This window comes from Mytilus edulis, unplaced genomic scaffold (genome assembly GCF_963676685.1).
Source record: "Mytilus edulis unplaced genomic scaffold, xbMytEdul2.2 SCAFFOLD_341, whole genome shotgun sequence".
Classification (NCBI taxonomy): Eukaryota; Metazoa; Mollusca; class Bivalvia; order Mytilida; family Mytilidae; genus Mytilus; species Mytilus edulis.
Window position 1 is genome coordinate 2,627 of NW_027268835.1, and position 5,502 is coordinate 8,128.

Sequence of the window (5,502 nt, forward strand, 5' to 3'; positions counted from 1 at the left end):
AAAAGCCCAGATGAGAAGTTTAACTTGCTTTTCTATTCCCGGCACTTTTAACTTAACGCATGCAAAAAAAAAATTCAGTACCTGGTTACAGTTGCGCATTGACAAATTATAATCTTTCGATTAAATGATCTTAAATCTATATGGTCTTTATTTTAAAAGTTATAAAATCTAAATGTAAAGTGATCTAAAATGTTCAATATAAATGAGTATTTTCGCTGTGAAATGAATCTAAGGTCGTCTAAAAGTGTATACATGTGTATTTGACCCGACTACTGACTACATAGTAAACTATTCATTATGTATCTATAAGGGGGGTCTGAGCGGGACTCGGGATTGTCGAGGCGTATTTTTTGTAAACGTGACACATGAAAGTCAAATTATGAGGGAGGGTAGGACGGGTACTGATCCCGAAATCCCGAGCTTAAAAACACGAAATCCCGAAATCCCGGGCTTAAAAAACACGAAATCCAGAGGTCCCGAAATTCGAAAAAAGAATTATCGTATCCCGAAAGGGTCAATCCCGAAATCCAGAGCTTAAAAACACCCGATCCCGCAGTCCCGATAAAGGTCATATCCTCCCTCAAATTATTGTGCCGTGAAAACGCGAAATGAAGTTTAGCGGGACATGGGAAATTACAAAAATAGCAGAATTGTTCACTTACATAGTGTACGCGGGATGGCATCATGCGAGAATCTAAAAAATAAGTAGTAACTAAGCGGGATCCGTGAACAGAACCCCCAATGAGACCCCCATTAGTTGTGGCTTATTTTGGTCTTTTTAGTTAGTTTCTTTCCCCTACATTACTTGACCGTTTTTGTAAAACAACAGCACTCGAGGTCTGACAGTATTTTACCAAGAAATGCACAAAATATTCAAAAAGAAGGCCTAGAAAATTTAAATATTGGTATGCACACATACTCCCCTATCAGCACAGACAATTATATTTTTGTAAAGGCGCCAAACTCGTTTCTAATATTTATAATAGAACCGAAAAGAAAATGGAAATGGAAATGGGGAATGTATCAAAGAGATAACAACATGACCAAAGAGCAGATAACAGCCATAGGTCACCGATGGGTCTTCATTGCAACGAGAAAATCCCGCAACCTGAGACTGGGGTGGATCTAGTCATATAAAGGAGGGGTTCCTAACCCAGGACAATTTTTTTTTTGGGGGGGGGGTGTGTCCAACTACATGTCCCCATTCAAATGCATGGATCGTCCAATAAAGAAAGGGGGTTCCAAATGTCCAACCTTCAGCCCCCCCCCCCCCCCCCCCACCCCCCTGGATCCGTGCCTGTGAGGCATGCTTTAGCTTGCCATTAAACAAAAATGTATACTAGTTGAGTGATAATGGACGTCATACTTAACTCTTCAATATAAAAAAAAGAAACTAAAATAAAAATCATACAAAGGTCACAAAGGCCATAACTTCTGGCTCCTGAATTAGGAAAAGTGCAAAATGCAGTGAGGATAAAAGCCTTTACTGTAAATTCCTGAAATTACAATTATATAAACCATCTCACATCTTTGTGCATTTCTTGAAATTGGTCATATTAATAAATGCATGCAATATTTTCAGAAAATTTCAATATATAGGCTTTTAAAAGTCAATCTTGTGCATGATTATCAATGATTATACTCGCACAATTAACACATGTGGTTCTCAAAACTCAGAGGTGTCTATGCTATTTATGACAACATTTTAATCAAGTATAAATTTACAAAATATGTTTAGAACTATATGATTTTTAGGTTTTTAATCATAGATATAGTAGGTCAGGATCTGCGAACTCTCACTGACTGACTGAGCACATGAATTCAACACTAGTTTTTTGGTGATGTTGGTGTTGCTTAGTGTTTTGTTTTGTTTTTCTTTTCTGCATCTTATGTTTTGCCTTGGCATTGTCAGTTTCTCTTTCATTGCCTTTGGTTTTTTTGTTATGTTAAATAACAAGTCACAAGAGAGAAAAAACAAAAAAAAAATGTGAAAAAATGGCTTAGTTCAGTATATATTAAGGACAGAGATAACAAATAGCTAAATAAGAAAAAAGAAAAAAGAAAATTCCTTTTCTATGTACAGTCAATTGTCTGATAATCTAGAAGATAGCCTGATTTGGTCTAATTCTCCTGAATTCTAGCAGGTACTTTATTCCAACTTTTTTAATTCAAACAAACCATGTCTTAGAAAGTCTTGGAATTAGAATACATTAATCATAAAATTATCATAATACTTTGGTGAATTATCTATTGATATAATCATGATAATTAAGCTCCTTTTTAATTTTTAGGGATTTTAAATTTTTAATTTAAAGTTAGGGATTTTATTCATAAAAGCGGGGATTTTTCCAGTACGTATACTATTAATAATGCTTTGAGCAATTTTCATGAAACTTGGTGAATTATTTTTGTATAACATAAACATGATAGTTTTCCTTTTAATTTAAAAAAAAATCTGATTTATGTCATTGTACTATCATGACTTGGGATTAGGATAGTCTCAAGAATGCTTTCACAAATTTTTATGAAACTTTGGTGAATTGTTTTTATATCTTGACAAACTCCCTTTTTATTGTTATGACCCAAAGTGGAGGGGGCATAATGTTTAACACTTGTCAGATCGTTTGTCCGTCTGTCCCAAAGTTGTTTTTTGTTCTCTTATAGTACTTTAGTTTGCCTCAACCAAATTCAATTAAACTTTTACAAAAGCTTGTTATCACAATTCTCATATCAAGTTTGAATTTTGGTGATGTCAGTGTTACTGTACTAGAGTATCAGAGTTATGCCCCTTTAGAAATGGGGAAAATATGCTGAATTTTTGGTTTCCTGTTCTCTAAAATTTAGTTTGTCTCAACCAAATGTTATGAAATCAATACACAATGCTTATCATCACAAAATACAGATTAAGTTTGAATTTTGGTAGTGTCTCTTTTACTAAATTCTATAGTTATGTTCTTTAAAAATGGAAAAAAATGTTTCGGCCTTCTAACTTAAGTTTCCCTCAACCAAATTTTATTAAACTTTAAAAAAATACTTTTTATCACAATTTTAATCAGATCAATTTCAAATTTTGGTAGTAAAACTTTTACCGTTCTTCAGTTATGTTCCTTTAAAACTTTGAATAATATGCAAGCTGGAGTATCATTCCCTATTTATCATGTATATTTTTTTTATAAGATGCAGAGTTAAGGAACTTTAGTTGTTGCAAAGTTATTTTAAAATTGTCCATTTTCAAAAACTTTGAAAGGTTTTAGAAATTTATGGATTTGTTAAAAAAATCACAGCCTTAAACTTATAGTCACTTGAGATATATATCTATAAATGGAGCCAAATTATATACATGTTTTATGTCAATAAATACCACTGTTTGTGCATGTTTTTTTTTGGGGAGGGCAGGGGTCTTATTTGCACAGTGCTCATAGTTTTTTAGTCGATCATTAAAATTCATTTAAAGCTTAAAGACCAGCTATAAGGGCAAGAAGCTTATCAAGCACTCATGGTTTAGATTTTTATTAAACACACATTAATATACATAATGTACATTAAACAGAAAAAAATATTGATGCAAGATGTCATTCAACTTTTATTCTTTTATGTATAGGACAAGAACTATAGAAGATACAGAGAAATTATATACAGCAGAAATGATAGGCAATGTAAAATTTGCAGAAGCCAACTAAACCTAAATGGTAAGGCACCTTTTAATTTTAAAAAAGTTATTGAACTTGAAAGATGATTACTAGTATCATGATTACTATAAAAATTAAAAGATGTGGTATATTAAATATGAAAACTATCATGGCTTTGAGAAAGCAATTGTAGGCCTGTTACGACCTTCAATAATGAGAAAATCCATACCCTATACTATAGTCAAAGTAGGCAGCTATAAAAGACCTAAAGATGAAACATTGAAACAATCCAAACTGTAAAACTAATCATGGTTATTGCCTAGTTTATAACAAAATAAATTACAAAAAATAAATATGACCGGTATGAAACAACAACAACAACAACCACTAAATGTTAGTGTCAGACTAAACTGACAAAAGCTACAGGCTCTGAACTTTGGACAGGCACAATAGGAATATGGCAAGGTTATATAAAAATATGATGTGGTATGATTGCCAATAAGACAACTCTCTACCAGACAACCAATGATGTAAATTTCCTGCAAACAGGGACTTTACTTCTGTAAATCAACTAATTTTTCGTGAATACTTTATTTGGCATTTTATACTTTCTAGTCTACATCACAGTTATTTATTTTTCTCGAGATCAAGTTTACTTAATGTATTTTAATAAGGAAAGATACACATGAAAAACATTTATTGCTGTTTCTCTCTCCATTTATAACATTTTATTTGTTTATTTTGTGTATTTATAGGTGATCAGACATCTTGGTTTTCATGATCAATAGTTCATTACTGAAGAGGAAACTTATAGTTGAAATTTATTTACATAGTGCATAATTGGATTAATTTGAAATGGAATGTGTGCTTTCCTGCAAAAAAGAAATAGGAAATTTCAACATTATCACATGATAATGACCATAAACAAAATGGAGTTCTATCATAGATACACAAAAACACTATTGCATAAAAGCAACAACATATCTTAATCAAAAGAAAGGAGAATGCTGAACAAATACTATTTTGTTGTTGAAAAAAGGAACACCAGTTTTATCCACTCATTTACATCGCTCCCTCATATCAAATATACAGAAGAAGATCATTGAACAGAAGAACAATTTTCAAAAATGATTTCTCTTAGAATTGAAGGGAATTGTTTAGTGAATGGAATAATGTATTCACTGAATTCTTACGTAGTGGATTGAATAACTGTACACAAGCTGAAACAGAAGAAATTCTAATTTAAAATAACACGAAAAGTGTTTATTTTATTATTTAATCTGCAAATATATAAACAAATTCTTTAGAACACCACAAATGGTATGACATTCAAATTGGTTGCTTATTAATGTATCGCATTGAAACAATTACAAAGAAAATAGAAGCATTTGCTCCAAAAAAAATTATAAATCAAAGTTAAATTTATAAAAAAAGTATAAACAATACCTAGATCTAAACAGTCAGACTGTATTATTTTCAATGTCATTGAAATGTTGAGTCAAACATTTATTAAAGTTTTAAATATCATTTGCATCAATTATACAGTCTTGTTATTATTATATTCATACTGTTTGTATACATGGTGTAGTGAAGAAATGTTCAACAAGTAAAAATAAGGGAAAACATTTCCTTAAGGGAAATTTGATCTTCAGAAATTTCCTTAGAGGAAATTTGAAGAACAATGATTTCCCTAGAGGAAATTTGTTGTCTTGAATTTTCCTCTAAGGAAAAGTGTTTGTCAAAAATTTCCTCACAGGAAAAAGTATTTCCTCCAAGGAAAATTTGAAGCTACAAATTTCCTCACAGGAAAAAGTATTTCCTCCAAGGAAAATTTGAAGCTGCAAATTTCCTCAAAGGAAAAAGAATTTCCTCT

The 5,502-nt window shown here is 31.5% G+C and overlaps 1 long non-coding RNA gene across 1 annotated transcript; it reads left to right on the forward strand.

The window, feature by feature from the left end:
- The first annotated feature begins 607 nt into the window (after positions 1–607).
- Positions 608–5,127, forward strand: LOC139508708 (uncharacterized). The gene is made up of 3 exons (XR_011661419.1): positions 608–905; positions 3,602–3,689; positions 4,385–5,127. It is a non-coding gene; the product is annotated as an uncharacterized lncRNA (long non-coding RNA).
- The last annotated feature ends 375 nt before the right edge of the window (positions 5,128–5,502 follow it).